Raw genomic sequence first — 19,471 nt, forward strand, 5'->3', positions numbered from 1 at the left:
AGATCTAGCAATCCACTGATATCGGACTAAAAATAATTACTGTCTATTAACGCGATCAGAATCTGCTTTATTTCATCCATTCAGGTATTGCAACGAAAAAAAAAATTAAAACAACCTGAGTAAAGACAATTACAATACCAAAAATAAATTTTAAGTATGGAAACATGGAAACGAGGTCAAACTTACAGTATTGCCTATGCTAAAATGCTGTCAGCAGATCGAGATGATAAAGCAGTATGAAAAAGAAAAGAAAAAAAAAAAACAGGCAACATCACATCCAGTCTGTTTTTAAAAGAAGCAATTAGAGAAATCGTCTTACACAAGATAATTAAATGAAGTCCATTAAATTCGTTTATAACATTAATCTGTCATTTAAAGAGCTCGACTCTGTAAAATCTGCTTTTAGGGCCCGTTTCCACCAGGACAACCTCCAGCATTTTAACTGGCGGTTAAGAGAGCTGCTCTACAATAATCCTCAAAACTGTATAATACAGCGTTAAATAAAAATGAATGCGATCATACCAGAGAAAAAAGACTGAGAGATCAGTGATCAAGCTGGAGAATAATCTATCTATCTATCCATCTATCCATCTATCTATCTATCTATCTATCTATCTATCTATCTATCTATCTATCTATCTATCTATCAATCATGGTCATCATGTTTTTGTTTTTAAAAGTTGCTATATAGGCCTATAAGAACAAATTATTAACTCATAATTTATGCATTATTAACCAGGAACAGGCAGTAAAATTTAAATTTTCCCAAACAAAAAAGTCATTATAACGGAACTGTTTTTTGTTTGTTTTCAGTATTTATATATATAGTTTATTTTCATCCAATATTTCACATATGTTTGTCTACTAACATTAGGATATCGAAAATGACAAGTGAACAAGACTATTGCCGAGTCTGAAGCGAACTTATTTGTTTATTTAATTGGACTTTTTGATGGTGTGGCTATATATTGACAGCTGAGCAACCAGCAGATTGCAATTTAAAGAATTAATTATTATTAGGCTAAATTATGAAAACGTTTCAGAAGCGCATTTTTAGCAAAAGAACATTTGCAATCGTTTATCTCGTTGCTTTGTTTTTTTAGGAACAAACGCTTTAACAGAAAGATCTCAAACAATCCTATAGAAATCATGTAGCGCTAAGTAGGCCTAACTGAAGCGAACAACACTTTTATGCGTTTGCGGTAAAGGGAGGAAATAAATTATGTTATTTTAAGGGCCAGATTACAAGGCTGGGTTTCATGGTGTCATCAGATAGGATAATCCTGGATTAAACTAATCAGTAAATGTTTCTCCGCTCATTATTTTCCAGAGAAGATTTCCAGCCGATTCTCCACCGCCAAGATTATTAATCTCTTAAAGAGCGTAACATCAAAAAATCGCTCTTTGCTCTAATTTCCTCTGGCCGTGGCGCGCGGCACATGGAGGTTGTTTGACTAATAGACTTGCCACGTGCCCTAATTCTGAGCATGACCCGCCACACGCGCGCGCGGCCCCGCCATCACCCGCCCGACCGCCCACCTATGAGAAGGGCTGACTGACTGCCAGCAGAATAGCTATTAAGCAATAGGATCTGATGCAGATTTCACATTTGATATGATGGACGAAATGTAGATTTTAAGTCAGTCGAGGTAAAGGTTTTTTCAAGGTTAAATGTTTTACCCGCGTCATTAAAAGCTTTTAGCGATTTTTTTACTGGTAGGCACTGCATGATGGGCTACAATTAAAATAGAGGTCAGTGATGTTATAAGAACCTATCATGGTTCTTTAAAGAACCTTTCAGTTTGCTGTTAATTGCAAAACATTTTCCATAATCTAAAGAACCCCAAAAGTCTTGTGTGAACCTTACTGTGAAACTACAAAATCAGGGTGTCCATGGGGTCTTAAAAAGGCTTAAAATGTCTTACATTTTAAAAACATAATTTTATCACGTAAAAAATATTGAATTCACTGAAATATGATGCTGTAAGTTATACTATTATAAACCACGCATGTTGTCCCAACACAAATTACAGTAAGTTAACTTAATCTTTTTTTTTTTTTTTTTTTTTTTTTTTACAAATTTAAGGGGAATAAACATAACAAATAAGTTGCTTAAAAACAACATAAGAATTATGCTGTTTTCAATTTTAAATAAGTAGCAGCAAAAGCCATTTTTTAAAGTGTATTTATGAATGTGGTTTAATTACCTTGCTTTATAATAATATTTGTTTAAAATCTCTCTTTGTATTTAGCTACCTTGTGAAACTGTTGTGAATACATTCAGCTCATTATAGTTTGCAAGTTGCAAAATATTAATATAAGAAAATGTGCCCTGTTAAAATTAAAGGTTCCAAAGGAGTGGTTTTTCATCAAAGAACCTTTTTTTTTGTCAAATAAGTTTCTTTGGTCATTAAATAGACTTACAATAATCACAAATGCCAGGAATAATTTTCTGATATGCATAAACAAAAAAACAAAACACAACCCCAAGTATACAATATACAGTGATAATTAAAACAACTTTTTAGTTACAACATTGCTTTTGGGGAAAAGAATTTCCCATGAAGTGACAAAAGAAATGGTTGCAAATCTTCTGAAATTATCAAATTTGCCTTTTAAAAGACATCTGGTTCATTCCAAGTGCAGAGTATATGTTTTAAGCTATAGCAGTTCAAGGATTAACATTTTTCCAATAGCTTTTTGGCTGTTATCAAACTCCTCATTTGTTATATAAGTATAATATAAGGAATTTCTGTTGTGCAGTGCTCAATGAATTTGTATAATTATAATGTCCTATAATAAGCACTGGGTCAGGATCTATGTGGATCAAGGACATCTGAAAACACTTTAAAAACTTCATTCCAGAATCTCTGTATTTTATGACAGAATACAAATCTATGAGCTAAATCAGCTTCTTCTGATTAGCACTGATCACAAATAGGCAGTATATTGGAGAAAATCCCATCTACCTTTTTTTTGGAAAAGTATAAATGGGGTGTCTAACCTACAATATGCTCTTTAAGAATTGTGTTGCTTTAACGCATTTTAAATAATTAGTTTGAACAAGCAGCAAAAGACATTTTTGAATGTATTTACCAACATGGTTTCTTGACAGACTGTTGTGCATATTCTAGCTTATTATAGTTTTTAAAGAAAAGTTATGCTGAAATGTATATGTATGCTTGTTTTGACAATTATTGTTTTAAAATATCTGGCTTAGAAATAACTAAATTAAAAATTTAATAGGGCAAATCAAAATCTTTTCCACTGGCTACTACAATTAAATCCATAGTGTTTTGCCCTGTGTGAAATGTAATTAATAATGGTCTTAAAAAGGTCTAAACAAGTCTTAAATTTGACTTGGTGAAACCTGTAAAAACCCTAAAAATGTGTGGTTAGAACATACACTTCCTAATATAAGAAAATGTACATTGTTTAAATGAAAGCTTACAAAGGAGCGGTTTTGTGATAGAAGAACCATTTTTCCTCAAATAGCCAATAGTTTTTATAAGAACCATATAAGAGAGCTCAGCATTTCAATGATCTAAAGAACCTTTCCCCACTTTTAAGAACCTTTCTGAAATGAAAAAGTTTAATGGATCTTCTTCGTGCAACATTGGCTCTAGGGGCGAACTGGGACTAAAAATCAGCCCTGGCACTGTAGCCACACCAGTCCACATTACCACACCGACACAGCCTCATCCACGGACACACACATTCACTATATATATATTGTTGTACAGATAGTGAAATAATATAAGCAGTACCAAATGTCATAGATATTTAACATTTAAAGTATGTGACTGGAACAACAACAACAAATTTATAACAAATTTATACATGCAATCATTTTCTTTTCAGCTTATTCCCTTTATTATTCTGGGCCCATCTCTAAACCAGCTGGCCGTTGCCGTTTGGGCCAATGCTTAACATTTATTATTATAATTACTTTTATCATCATCATCATCATCATCATCATCATCATCATCATCACCATCATAATATTTACATCCTGCAAGAAATAAAAAGCTGCCTGCAAATAAAAACAATACATAAAAAAAATTATAAGTAAAATAGCATACCGGCCCACATTTAAAAAATGGTCCCGCCCTTCTGGCATTTGCCAGAATTGCCAGATGGCCAGTCCACCCCTGATTGGCTCCAGTATAGAACTTTTATTTTTAAGAGTTTACTGTTAACAAATGAACACATTTTTAAACACATTTTTTATACAATTAAAAAATAAAAGTTCTTCATGAAATAAAAGATACATCACAGAGACACCCATGTTCATATTCATCATCTGCTGTCAGATGTTATGTTAAAATGTTTATCATATCAGTGTAGCAGATGTTTTACAGATGAAACCCTTTTTAAAAATAATTCTTGAGACATATTTGTGCTAACTGGGTATTGGCATTAATGGTTCCATGAGCCTTTAACATCAATGGAACTTTTCCTTTCAACAAAAAAATAGTAAAGGTTCCACATGGGTTTTCCCCACAAATATACCATTTATATTTTAACGGAGAATGTACATTAAGAAATTCTTAAAAGAACCAAGTTTCTCTTCTTTCTAGTCTGAAATAAGTTTGACTCATTTAAATAACTTTGTTCCCAGAATAAAAACTTTTTGTGGAATGAAAAGTATTTGTAAATGCCATTTGAGAACCTTTATTTTAAAAGTATATCTAAGAATATTGTTCTTTAATGGCTTTAGGGAAACAAGATCCCTCAAAAACATAATCATGGATTCCCTTGTTATACATGCTTTTTTTGTCACTTAACAACATTGGGCAGATGTTCAGACCTAAATCCAAATCCTCGATTCTTGGTAGCTGTCTATGTCAAGAGTCAGGGGTCTTATGTGTTTGTTGTGCAAACATCTGTGTCCTTAGATCTCCAGATGTTTCATCAGTCTATTAAGATCCCGGCTGATTTGTAATCAGCAAGAACATGACACACCGCTACTTAAATTCAGTCTGACCAATAGTAACAACGACTAACACTCATTGCTTTTCAACAACAGTGGATGATCCCCTTAAACGACTTGTTGTTCCACAAATACACTGAGGGATCACTTAGTAGTCTAAGAAATTCGGGCAGAAGTACGGCGTACTGTTAATGACAGCTTCTGTCTGTGGCACATAAGCTTCATCCTGAAAACCACAAACAAGCTGTAACCCAGCATCCTATTTGTCTCAAATCAGGACAAAAATAAAGCGTATATTAATTGTAAGCAAAATGAAATGCCCTCGTCCCAACCCTATATAATCTTTTATATAATAACAATAATGAAAAACTGATGCAGATGTCCATTCGGCTGCTTTCAAACATGCAAAGGGAGACCAGCCAGATAATCATTTTGCTGTATTAGAGGAGAACAGGCTTAACAGCATTTGTGCACAAAAATTCAAACTTACTAAGGGCAGCGATTTGCGCTTTGACGGGGTAATATTTTATAAGCTGCTGAAGGTTTTTTTTTTTTTTGGAACGTATGCCACATTAAAGCCGTGAATTGTAATCACACCACAGAAGTATTCATCCACGAGTGGTAAATAATTTTTATCGAGATTATGTTTTCGTATTCTTAGCTCTGCTGGCAGCTTATCTGTCAAAGCACAAATCTATCAGATTTAGTCTCTAATTTTCTCTGTTTTCAAATTGAGTTTGCCTTTTGTCACCTCAGTATGTTTTACTCTAATGAATATTATATTATATTTATATTACATGTTGCAGAATTCAGTATAACAAGTCTGGAAACTCTGGAAGGTTCAAATATGATCTATTGAAATGATTACTCTTTTAAGATGCATCAATTTATGTTTCATTCATTCATTCATTCATTTTGCTTCGACTTAGTCCCTTTATTAATCAGGGGTTGTGAACCAGCGCTGTGAAACACCCATACACTCTCACGCTCACAATCATACTCAACGGCCAATTTAGGTAATTCAATTCACCTATAGCGCATGTCTTTGGACTGTGTGGGAGCACCTGGAGAAACTCCACACAGAAACATCAACTGACCCAGCCAGGACTCAAACCAGCGACCATCTTCCTGTGAGGCAACAGTGCTAACCACTGAGCCACCGTGCCACCCAATTTATGTTTCATTTAGAATTTTGCATGTACAAAAAGTGCTTTGTTGGGTTATTTTTAAACTTTAGTTGGTTATTTATTTAATAACTCTGCCAGTTGGGTTAAATATTTGGTGCTTTGTTGGGTTATTTTTTAACCTTTATTGGGTTATTTGTATAATAACTTAGCCATTCATTCATTTTCTTTTCAGCTTAGTCCCTTTATTAATAAAGGGTCGCCACAGCGAAATGAACCACCAACTTATAGTATTCAGCATATGTTTATGTCCTTCCAGCTGCAACCCATCACTGGGAAACACCCATACACTCTCCTTTACACACATACACCATGGACAATTTAGCTTACTCATTTCACCTGTATCGCATGTCTTTGGACTTGTGGGGGAAAGCGGAGCACCCGGAGGGAACCCACACGAAAACGGCGAGAACATGCAAACTCCACACAGAAATGCCAATTGACCCAGTCAGGGCTCGAACCAGTGACTTTCTTGCTGTGAAGCGATCATGCTACCCACTGTGCCACCGTGATGCCCATAACTTAACCAGTTGGGTTAAAATTTTGAAAATTTTAAGACTGATTTAACTGACACAGAACAGCTTTATCAACATGCGTATATAATGTTGTTTTTGCGTTATGAAGTTTATTTACCTCTAAAGCAATAATATTGCAGTTATTTTTTGTCAAATTACCTCGTGTCATGTTTTTTATATTCGTTTCACCAGTTTCTTATTTATTGATGTTACAAACGCGCACCTGCCGATCTACATTAAACAGATAAAAAAGCTTTCTCTACCTTCTGTGTTCATCTTTACAGGTTTTTGTTTTTTTTTGGAGCAAATGATTTACATATTTGGCGAAGCAGTGGCGCATTATGTAGTGCTGTCGCCGCACAGCAAGAAGGTCGCTGGTTCGAACCTTGGCCCAGTTGACGTTTCTGTGTGGAGTTTGCATGTTCTCCGTGTGTTCGCGTGGGTTTCCTCCGGGTGCTCTGGTTTCCCCCACAGTCCAAAGACATGTGGTACAGGTAAATTGGGTAGGCTAAATTGTCCATAGTGTATGAGTGTGAGTGTATTTGTATGTGTGTGTGTGTTTGGATGTTTCCCAGAGATGGGTTGCAGCTGGAAGGGCATCCGCTGCATAAAAACGTGCTGGATAAGTTGGCGGTTCATTCCACTGTGGTGACCCTGGATTATTAAAGGGACTAAGCCGACAAGAAAATGAATGAATGAATGATTCACATATTTGAGATATTCAACCACCATTCTCATCTTTGGGAGACATGAACCTGGTGTCTCGTCCAGCTACGGTACGCTGCCTTTTTATTAAAAACATACTGTCCTTTCGCTAAGAAACTTAGTTTCAAATCTAAATATTAATATAGACACATGCATATGCTACATTTTATTCACAAAGTTGCTGGTTCGAATCGAATCGAAGCATTATATTGTTATTGGTCATTATTCGCCACTAGAGGGCGCTGACTTGATTGCAACATTTGTTTCTTTAGTCATGAAGAAGTCATCCTGAAAAAGAGACTTGCTATCATCATTTGTCAGAAGAGGATTCATTATCCATTTCAAGTCACTAGATTATGAACTATTATAATACTATATATATAAAATACTATATATATTAGTTGAATTTCAAGGCCCAGGTCATCTGCCACTTTTATGTGTTATATTTATTGTTAAAATGAGATTACATTAGATTAGATTCAACTTTATTGTCATTACACATGTACAAGTCAGGAGTGCAATAGCAGCAAGAGCAGGATACATGTATAAGTTATAAAGTGCAGTTATAGAAGACTATGGGTAATATTTACAGATAGATGTACTACAGTATGAATATTATATACAGGTTGTATTAGCTATGAACAGAGATTTACAGTAGATAAATATATGTACAGGTTGCAATTAATAATCAGAAGTGTGCATATAGATATGAACATAATTACAAATGTATATGTACAGTGGGTATGCACAATTCAAAATAGGGCTGCACGATATTGGAAAAAATTGACATTGCGATATTTTTTTCCTCTGCGATATATATTGCGATATTTTATATATATATAAAATATGCAATATATATATATATATATTTACTTAAAACTAGGGCTGTGACGGTCACCATGACAACCGCGTCACCGCGGTGGTCATTGCCACCTCGGTTGTCCATTGCCACCGGCCGTAGTACGTGACGTCACGCACTTTAAAACACAAATTACTGTTATGTTGCCAAGTATTACATATCTGTTAGAATATAACATTAGGCGCGATTCAGCAAGTTCAAGTTCAACCATGAATCTTGTTAGAAAACGAACTCTTACATCTGGGAACATTTTGGATTCGTGCCGAACTAGAAAGGTGAACGAATCAATTTGGATTAAGCTTTTTGTATGGGGGTTTTAAGTAAAGTGTGTTTTAATATTCACTGCTGAGTGCTGAGAGTCCAAACACTGAGGAGCAAATCCATCGATACGCAAGCTAGTGGCGATTGACGGCGAGGGAAAAAAAGCCATGTTGGCTTAATCAACTCCTGTCTTCTAAACGCAGAAGCCCAGCTCAGCCAGGCATGGCAGAGGCATTTGCAAAAATGGCCAGATACAAAAGAGAAAGTGATAAATGGAAGACATTGACGAGAAATTGAGCATAGGCTATTTGGTAACTACTTAAGAACGCGCCGCTCCGCAGAGTAGAGAAACCTGCATTGCGAGAAATGCGGTCGGCAGAACAGAAGGAGAAGCCCTCTCTCGCATGGTTGTGAAAAAGTAGCCTGTCTGTGCATTTTTCGCTACAAGCACATCGTCTGACAGTGTATTGCTGGAAACATTATAACCCCATTCTTCACTTAAACCGGACAAAGTCAACATGTTAGTTTTTCTGGCAAATAATTAAAAATATGACTACAAAAGGTGGAGAGAAACTACGCTGTTTTTTTAAACATCTGACTTATATTGTTACTAGGTTAATATTTTCTTTTTACGTATAATTATTAATATTTATATTATTATTACACTGATTAGTAAAGTGCCATTTAGAATTTTTGTTAAGTTCTTAAAAATGTAACGTTTAATTGTTATTATTATACAGTTTCAAGCAGTTAAAGTAATGTAATATTTAACTACAATATTTATAAACAGTTTAGTGTTGTTTTATTAACGAAAGTTCAAAAATAAACATGTACGTTTATACGGATGTTTTATTTATTATTAAATTCGGTTATTCCTTAATTTTTACATAAAAGGTAGGCCTAAATTAACTTAAGTAGGCTACATTATTTGTTGATGTACGAGATCGAGGAACATGTTTGCCAGTAAATAATGTTCGCACCACTTAAAAAACAAAACAAATGAATAACTTGCGAAAAGGATGCAATAAAAAATGCAAGCGCTTAATCATTCTTCACAATCGGATTCGTACGTGCAATAAGCCGAGGCTATATTGCGCCGACAAGAACAAGCCCTAAAACTAAGTCTAGAGAGAGAATTAATACTAGTTAATATTAATGATTATAAACACGAACTGCGTTGTATGATAAACGCATCACAATGATGTCGTGATCTTTGCTGAAGAACTGATATGTTATCGCCGTCTCCCCAGCCAGGTTTTCATCTGCTTTTTTCCCCTTTTTCTGGATACAAAGTATCAGCGCCAGACCAGTGGTTTAAATTATATTTTACTCTCCTGATTTTTTTTCTTTTCATTAAAAAATAAATAAATGTTTAAAGTTTTGTATTGCATAGCCTATATATTTTTTAAGATTATCATTCAGCCTACACTCTAAAAAAAAATTCCGTAAAAAAACGGTAAAATGTACTGGCAGCTCATTACACAAATATTTTACCGTAAATTAAAAACGGAAAACTTCTGTTAATTGACAGTGTGTCCACATTAAAAAAACTACAAAATATCAGTTTTTTGACGGTTAAACTACTGTAAAATAACGAAACATTTTATAGTAATTTAAGGGTTTTCTATATAAAAAAACGGTTATTTTCTGTGTTTTTAAGGGTATACCAACAGTAAAAAAGCGGAAATATTTTGTGTTTTAATAGTATACCTATTGTAAAAAAACAGACAGATTCTGTGTTTTAATAGTATACCTACTGTAAAAAAACAGACAGATTCTGTGTTTTAATAGTATACCTACTGTAAAAAAACAGACAGATTCTGTGTTTTAATAGTATACCTACTGTAAAAAAACAGACAGATTCTGTGTTTTAATAGTATACCTACTGTAAAAAAACAGACAGATTCTGTGTTTTAATAGTATACCTACTGTAAAAAAACAGACAGATTCTGTGTTTTAATAGTATACCTACTGTAAAAAGAGGACTTTTTTGTTTTTTAATAGTATATATACACAGTGAAAAAATGAACAGATTCTTTGTTTTAATGGGATACCTACTGTAAAAAAATTATTATTTTACTAATTTAATGCTCTTCAAGCAGCATAGAAATGGCAGTTGGTAAGGATAAACATATACATATGGGAAATACACTATTAATGGTTTACCATAGTAAAAAAAACATTTATTCTATACTGTATGTGTAAAGAAGCAGTAAATAGTTTGTTAACTGTGAACTTACAATTAGTACAAAAACAACTTTGCAATTAAAACAGATTCTTTAATGAATACAAATCATTTGAATTTCAAATAGCTAGTTATACACACAATAATACATATTGACATGTGAATCACACAGTGAGAGGTCTTGGCAAATAATCTCATAGCAAAATAGTTTTAAATGTTAGCTTTAAGATAATTGAGGACAAGTGGGCAAATTACAAGTACTTTACATTAAGAAACCAGGTTAAACTGCAAGATGGCAGGAAACGGACGATACAACTGGGTCTTCTTCCGCTCCAATACTGATACTTCAATGGCTGTAAAACAAAAAACAAAAAAAAAACAACAACATTACTAATGACATTTCACTTACAACTGGGGTGATTCCTTGCATGTCAATAGTTTACACAAATGGAAGTTTTATCATCATCTTCTTGTCTCACTCTTGTAATTTCAAGCCTGTCTGACTGACATACTTCCACAGAACAAAGTAGGAGAAATAGGAGCAACATTCTTTAAAATATGATATTTTGTGGTTTGCAGAGGAAACAAAGTCATACAGGTTTAAAATGTCAAGAGTGAGTAAATGATGAATTATCAATTATTCAGTTTTGGGTGAGAAATCACTTTAAGATTTTTCAAAATAAAGTGTAGGTACTTTTGACAATATTCGGAACAATAATGCAAGAGAGAAACAGTAATATAAACAAACTATGGTGGTAACACTATAATAACTACAGGCTATGATTCATTTATGAAGCATTAGCAAATAGTGAATTCATTATCTGTTAAGCATTGACTCTAAATTAATAGATGTTAGTAGTCGGTTATAAATACAGCAGCAAAATTTGCTACAGCTACAGTTTAATAATTGTGTTATCAAACTTTAATGATTGATTTTACATTACTATTTATATATATATATATATATATATATATATATATATATATATATATATATATATATATATATATATATATATATATATATATATAATATTATATTTAATATTGCATTATTTACAAAACTTCTTCCAGTTGTGGCCTAATCTGTGAGGATTATTTATGATTTATAAATCCTTATAAACGACAGTTAAAGGCTCAGTATCAAATGAACATTCTTATCTAAACAGTCTTATCTAAAAAATGTAATTACTGTAAATATGAAACCTTGCTGAATAGCTGGAGTGCCAAAATATAACATAAAACTGGATAAAACAACACTAAAATAATTTAATGATATTACGATGCAACATTTCAGTGTCATTTAGCTATGTTTAAACTGTACAGTAATTTTATTTTAGATAAGATTTATTTTTCATTTAATACAATAAAATTAATTTCATTTTTAGAATATAACTGAATCTTTAATTGTGATTTATAAGGGGATTTACAAAGCATAAACAATCCTCACTTTAGGCTACAAAACTGGATGAAGTAAACAAAAGCACTTATTAAAATAAATATTGTATATACTTTATATACTTATTTTTTGTACTTTATTTACAAATATAACTATTACAATTCATTCATGTATTTTCCTTCAGCTTAGTGTGTACTCACACTATGTATAGTTGCCTTAAACCAGGCCGAAGCACTCTTGTCTTCCCTCCCGTCTCCCCTGACGTCCCACACTCACATTGCATTCGAGCCTGAGCACTCTTACATCATCGATGATGCGCTGTTTAGTTTAGGAAGTGCTCTCAGCATGGAGGAGAATTCTTTAGTTATATTGTTTTAGTCATTTGGGATGCAGTAAAACGCTGTCAAATATTTCGCCGAACAGATCAGCCACTTTTGATGTTAATAAACAATCATAAATTCCTTGTGCTGCAGGAATAGGAGGTTTGCTAAAGGCGCAGCTGTGGTGCAGTAAGGGGTTTGCGTTCATTGAACAGTAATAGTGATTAATTTATCCAAATCAAAGTCCCTTGCAAACTGTCATAGATTAAAGACACAAATCCCTCACTGCACAACAGCTGCACCTTTAGCAAACCTCCTAGTACCTGCAGCACGTTGACTTTGATTGTTTATGAGCGTCAAAAGTGGCTGATCTGTTCGGCGAAATATTTGACTGCGTGTCACTGCATATTGAACAACTAAAACGATATAACAATATAAAGAAATCTCCACTGTGCTGAGTAAGAGCACTTGTTAAACTGAACAGTGCATTATTGATGATGTAAGCATGCTCAGGCTCGAATGAAATGTGAGTGCAGGTCGTCGGGGAGACAATCACGCTTCCAGTTTCAAGGCAACTGTGCATAGCATGAGTACGCCCTTGAAAACACCCATACACACTTATTTACAAACACACTCATACACTACAGCCAATTTAGTTAATCAATTTCCCTATAGCTTATGTCTTTGGACTGTGGGGGAAACCTAAGCACCCGGAGCTCTACTTGCTGTGAGGCAACAGTGCTAGCCACTGTGCTGCCCAACTATTACTATATGCCTGAATAATAAGATATATAAATGTTAGTTTGAATAGTTTATTAACCATTTACTTACACATTCTGAATGATTAGAAAAAAAATACACCAACTATTCTTAAATCACTGGTTTGTAAATAATGCTATACTAAATTTAGTAATGAAAAATTAATCATTAACAAAATATAAAAACAAAATCATTAAGCACATTATAGATGTGCTTATAAGTCAAGATTACAGCATTTGCAGCTGTAGTTATAAACTGTATACTAAGGTCTATTAATGTAGAGTTAATGCTTAACAGAACTTTTTGCTAATGCTTAATAAATTAATCAATAGTGTTTAGTTATTATAAAGTATTACTGGTGTGCTTAATTACCTTTAAATCTTCCAAGGATTCTGAAAGTCTTTCTGGTCTGACAGGAATCGAAAGAGTTTAGATGGTATGTTTCTGCTTGGTGCTCTTTTTTCTGCTTTGGACCTACATTCTGGATAGTTACTCAGCATGCTCCTGTTGTAAATACAACAAACATGTATCAACTTACTTGTCTTATAAAAATGAAATAAACTTAAAAATGTAAAAACAGACCTTCATATAAACTCCAGAGTCAGGGCTGCTTCCTTAGGCTACATAATGTTTAGCACATAAGAGACTAAACATGTAGCTCACCACAATTAGGGGACAGCCCAATGATCTTGTTATTGTGACTGTGGACTCTTCTTCTGAAAAAAAGAAAAGTGAGTTGTGTGTTGGGTCTGGTACACGTCCACATGGAAAGAACCTATATAAACATATGGTTTAATATAGGTTTTGATTTAGGTTTTTGAAATTTGTGACAAATATAAAATTGGCTGTTTTCCTATATTACATGTACATATATGGGTACATATATGCACACCTATATGTTAAATTATTAATATTATAAATAATATTATAAATATTATAATTATTATGTAAAATTATTCAAATACATGTCTGCTACATAATTTAAAAGAAATTAAAATATATTTACTTAATCAAATATTACAAGAAATAATTATAGTGCAAGAACAAAATAAGGCAAAAAAAAAACAATAAAGGAAAGAAAACAAAATTTAAAAAAATGAAAAACCATTTTGTTTTACATTTCTTTCTTTTCCACTATCTTTATACAAGAAAGAATTGACCTTGAAAATGTTTCAGGAAAACGTGTAGACATCATAGCTTTCCATCTCCTCTCACTTATTTGCCATAGTTAAATTCCATAACATGCTAATAACATGTGATACAAAAGTCAAGTGGCACATACATACTGTAAGTTTTTCGCATTTTTTAAGTTAGTTCTTACCCAGAGAGCAAACCTACGTTAAATTAACATTGAATAAATGTTAAAACATCAATCAAACTATCATTGAAACAACGTTAAAAAGTCACCACTGATTTTTAGGCAGTTTTCTACCCTGAAATAATGGTAATTCTATGATGATAAATAGACAAAACTGTCCCAAAATCAGCATTTATTCAACCAAAATTAAATCTTTTTTTTTTTTTTTTACAATGAACCCAACATTAAATAAAATGTTAAATCAACCACACTATCATACAGTTAATGTTGAAATTTAAATTTGATTTTTAGCCAGTTTTGCATCCTGAAATAATGTTATTACAATGACGCTAAATAGATTAAACGGTCACAAAATTAGCATGAAGGCCTGGCTCACCATCAAGATGCCCACATTGAAATTGTCTCTCTCATCATCAGGTGGCTAAGAGAGAAAAGAAAAGAGATTCAGCAGTGGACCAGTTATTTCCTTATCATTTTAAGCAGACATTACCAAAATAAAGAACTTGTAACATTTCAAATGATGCAAAAATAAATAATAATAATAAATAACTGCTTGGTTTATTTAACAGATTACAGTAGCAGCTTAAAAAACCCAGATAAAACACCCACATCAACCCAGTACTTTTTAGTTTGAATACATGTTAACAAAATTCTAAATTACTGAAGCAAAATGTGTTCATGTAAACACTTAGTAAAAATATAGGTACAAGAAATTGGTTTTGCTAAATAAAAAAAATAAAAGCATCAATATAAAAAAAAAAACCCTGACCATTTTACCTCTTAAGCTTGAAAGTTTACTGTCATCCCCTGTACTAAGTACAGATGGTCCAGCACAACTGCCCGAGTTCTGAAAGAGCAAACACATTCTTGGTAAAATGACAATAGATGCAATGCTAAATATAAATCATTTTTTATTTTTATTTTTTGTATTATTTATAAAAATGCAGTACTGACCAGTCAGCATCAATTTTTACACCAACACACCTACAACAAAAATAACACTCATTCAGTTTGAAACATGCAACGTAGTCTACTTTTATACTTTACATACTTTGTGAATAATAAAAAAATGAAAACATTTAAAACCCCAGCTGTATTTTATTTCATTTGTCTATATCAATTCAAATTTAGTTTGGATTGAACGTAAGATTTAATATTTTTATTTAGATTGCTGTGAAAATGTACCTGTACCTTGTACTTATAACCAAAATTACAGAACCTGGAAGTCAACAAAGCAAAATATCAGTGAACCTTATATGTACAAAACACTTAAAACCAAACAGAAAAAACGCTGAACATTTTACCTCTTAAACTTCAAAGTTTACCGTCATCTCCTGTATAAGGTACAGAGGGTCCAACACAACTGCATGAGTTCTGAAAGAGCAAACACATTCTTGGTAAAATTACAATAGATGCAATGCTAAATATAAATCATTGTTTATTTTTTTGGTTAAAAAATGCAGTACTGACCAGTCAGCATCACTTTTTACACCAACACACCTACAACAAAAATAACACTCATTCAGTTTGAAACATGCAGCAGGTAGTCTACTTTTAAACTTTAAACTTTGTAAATAACAAAAAAATGAAAACATTTAAAATCCCAGGTGTATTTTATTTAATTTGTCCATATTAATTTAAATTCAGTTTGGATTGAATGTAAGATTTAAGATTTTAATTTAGATTGCTGTGAAAATGTACCTGTACCTTGTACTTATAACCAAAATGACAACATAAACATAAAGCAAATCTTATATCATATATCAGTGAACATTATATCTACAAAACACTCAAAATCAAACAGAAAAACCCTGAACATTTTACCTCTTAAACTTGAAAGTTTACTGTCATCTCCTGTATAAAGTACAGAAGGTCCAGCACAACTGCCTGAGTTCTGAAAGAGCAAACACATTCTTGGTAAAATGACAATAGATGCAATGCTAAATATAAATCATTATTGTTATGGTTAAAAATGCAGTACTAACCAGTCAGCATCAATTTTTACACCAACACACCTACAACAAAAATAACACTCATTCAGTTTGAGACAGTCTACATTTAGACTTCACAAACGTTGTGAATAATAAAAAAATTAAAACATTTAAAATCCCAGGTGTATTTTATTTCATTTGTCTGTATTAATTCAAATTCAGTTTGGATTGAATCTAAGAATGTACCTGTAACATGTACTTATAACCAAAATGAAAGAACCTGAAAGTCAACAAAGCAAAATATCAGTGAACCTTATATGTGCAAAAAAAACTGACTCAAAATCTACATAAAAAGATTTCATTTGCGATAACACCATGTGTAGTTCACTCTATTATCAAGGTTTCATTCAAATAAAACTCCTGATCTCCTAATAGTAAAGAAAGTATTATTTGCTATAATGAATCGAACTGACAATTAGTTTGAAGAATTTTAAGACTGTGGAAGAACAACTCATCTTTATATCTTCATATTAGCTGCCCTTGAGGTTCTTAAAAGTGAATAAATAAATATCAATGACAGTTCAACTCGACTACAACAAACATTTAATTGTGTGCTTTAAGGTACACGTTGTAGGCTATTTGAGGCCGAAAACGCATGACAGTGTAAACACTATAAATACTTTTAAATGTCACACACTTACTGTATCACTCTGTTATCTCTGTACACACAAACACGCGTCGCGAAATGCGGAAGTTTTTTTTTTTTCGTTCCATTTGGCGAGCGTTATTAAATTCCATAACATTCTCATCAGTTCTTGCTTCTTATTTGCGTCTATTACCCCAGTTTGTCACGCGGAATGAATGAAATGTTCATGAGTTAAAGTGAAACTGCCGAACTGCAGTTAAAGTCAGGCATCCTGCTGATTTGATTCAGAAGGGCACTTGTTTGTCAGACGGCTCACCTGTCAGGTATACATCCGCGCTAAAATGTCAAAGTATGAAAGTCACCCATGAGCTGCAGCTCCCAACCCAACGTTGAGAATAGATTAACGGCGATATATATTTTTTATCGCGCGATAAGTCTCGCGTTAACGCAGCACGTTAATGCTGATAACGGCCCACCACTAATAATAACTTAACGAGTGTGTATTTCCCCTCATACCGAGTTACAAATGCCTCCAATTCACGCGAGTCTAACTTCTAACTTAACGTTACTTAAAAACCAGCAAAGCTGTTCCACTGAAACTCGGTCACACAGCCTACGTCGGTCAAACTAAAGCTAACATTTGATAACGTCAGTAAAATATGAAATTAGTTATTAATATGCAAACAAACACAGACGGTCAGGTTACGAGCGTTTGAAACACGTTGACGTTAGTGTTCATTAAAGGTAACGTATATCAACCAAACTACACAGTGTCACAAACTTTGAATGCTATCCCTTGTTCAATGCACTGTACAAAGAAAACATTTATATTTCTATTAAATAATTAACATACCTTTCACACTCTCACAGACAAGCTGACGTTTACCGTTAATCCAGTCAGACTCACGCAGGTGCAGAGGGAGTGAGTGGGTGATTGGGACGTCACGTCACTTCCCGCGCACGGCAGTTTAGAAAAATACGGACAAACAACTGTAAATGAACAGATACCATATTTACTGATGAGGAAAACGCATAAAAAGGTAAAAAATCATTAGGTAAATGCTTGTTTAAATTACATTTAACCACTCATAGCTCAGTTTGATCTTAATGAAATAAAGTCTGATCTTATTAACAATATTAAACTTAATTCACTGCTGTACTTTCCATGGGCACTTCATACAAGACAAAATCATTTTAAATAACGATAAAAAGTTAATAAAGCAGTCTTTTAACTAAAATATTGTTATATGTTTTATTAATCGTACTTACCAGGGAAAAACAGAGGAAGAAATATGTCCCGATGTCCATCAAACGCTGTCTGAGCTGCGATCCCCTTCCCACAATGCAATTCGAAAATGTATATAAACGGAAAAACACCCGTAATACGTGTATACGGAAAAAATCTGTTAAAATATACAGTCATTTAACTGTTATTTTACAGATTTTTTTTACAGTGTACCTGCAGCGCATGAGGTTGTGTGCTGGGCAAATCCCCTTTACTCATGCTACCCATTTCATTTATGACACTGTAAACCTGACTTGGCAGGCTGATCATCTTTAAACTCAAAAGGTGTTTTTAACTTGAGACTGCATGCTTCTGCAAAATGTGATGTTTCTTATTACAACTGTTAGCGGTGTCAAAATGAAAGCAAACATTAAAAAGGGTTTTGTTTTATCAATTGTATAGTTTAGTTTTAATAATAGCTAATGTATATAATAAATTATAATATCGATTATTGTGTAGACTACAATGTTCAACAAAACAATTTTATTAGGTTACTCTAATAGACCAAATCCCTAACTGAAAAACGAATGTGAAAATTACAGGCAGTTGCGTCTTTGCTAAAATTAACGACAAATTTCTTTTGCTTTTTTCCCCTTTAGAGATCAAAAGAGCTGTATTTAAATAATTATTTCACTAAAACATGAATTGAATGCCCAGTTCTTTCCCGTGTGAGTTTAATGCGCCTCCGCCGCGTCTGCGTTTTTAAGGTTACAGGTGCACCCTGACCTGACGCGGGGACCAGATCTGTGTATTGCTTTAATTTCTCAATTTTCATAACTGCATTGCATTTTCATATGTTAAAATATCAAAATTTATGTTCTGAAAGTAGTAGGAATGACGGGAGTGTTAGTAAATAACAGAAAGAACTTTCACTTTTGAGCGAACTTCTGTCACGTGTTATTTTAGTATTGTAAAATAAACAAAAACAGTAATGCAGAAAAGTATTTTTCGCTCTGCCAAGCCTTCTCTGTTGCTGTATAGAGAAGCAGCCTGCTCAGTCTCCTTACCCCGGCCCCACCCCGCCCACCGACTCCTGAACGTCTCACTCACTTACTCACTCACTCACTCACTCACTCACGCGGGCATGCACTGCGGAAACGCAGCTTTTTGATATAATGTTTTTCTTGTTCCCAAATACAAATAATTGATCAAGTATTGTTTGAAATAAGTA

At 33.3% G+C, this 19,471-nt stretch overlaps 2 protein-coding genes and 1 long non-coding RNA gene across 16 annotated transcripts in view; 2 read left to right on the forward strand and 1 right to left on the reverse strand.

Annotated features, from left to right (window-relative positions):
* Window positions 1-19,471, forward strand: part of LOC141378555 (uncharacterized) — an 876,211-nt gene that overhangs the window by 492,370 nt on the left and 364,370 nt on the right. The window lies entirely within an intron of this gene.
* Window positions 1-19,471, forward strand: part of entpd6 (ectonucleoside triphosphate diphosphohydrolase 6) — a 78,063-nt gene that overhangs the window by 7,174 nt on the left and 51,418 nt on the right. For 4 of the 12 annotated variants that reach the window (XM_073927235.1, XM_073927241.1, XM_073927238.1 and 1 more), the window contains exon 1: window positions 17,994-18,055. The exons of the other annotated variants lie outside the window; for them this stretch is intronic. The gene's annotated coding sequence lies outside the window, so the exon portion shown is untranslated. Of the gene's footprint in view, window positions 1-17,993; window positions 18,056-19,471 lie in introns of those variants that run through there. 12 annotated transcript variants of the gene reach the window in all.
* LOC101884956 (uncharacterized) lies at window positions 9,881-19,314 on the reverse strand. 3 transcript variants are annotated; one of them, XR_011010125.2, is made up of 15 exons: window positions 18,285-19,314; window positions 17,869-18,005; window positions 16,616-16,649; window positions 16,424-16,453; window positions 16,263-16,332; window positions 15,909-15,938; window positions 15,743-15,812; window positions 15,630-15,657; window positions 15,393-15,422; window positions 15,216-15,285; window positions 14,815-14,859; window positions 13,703-13,836; window positions 13,493-13,624; window positions 10,211-10,995; window positions 9,883-10,167 (listed from the first exon to the last, which is right to left on the reverse strand). It is a non-coding gene; the product is annotated as an uncharacterized lncRNA (long non-coding RNA). The 3 variants fall into 3 exon arrangements; XR_002457477.3 differs by having other exon boundaries at window positions 13,703-13,833; window positions 18,285-18,361; XR_002457476.3 differs by lacking the exons at window positions 16,424-16,453; window positions 16,616-16,649; window positions 18,285-19,314 and having other exon boundaries at window positions 9,881-10,210; window positions 10,383-10,995; window positions 17,869-17,940.

This window comes from Danio rerio, chromosome 17 (assembly GCF_049306965.1).
Source record: "Danio rerio strain Tuebingen ecotype United States chromosome 17, GRCz12tu, whole genome shotgun sequence".
Classification (NCBI taxonomy): domain Eukaryota; kingdom Metazoa; phylum Chordata; class Actinopteri; order Cypriniformes; family Danionidae; genus Danio; species Danio rerio.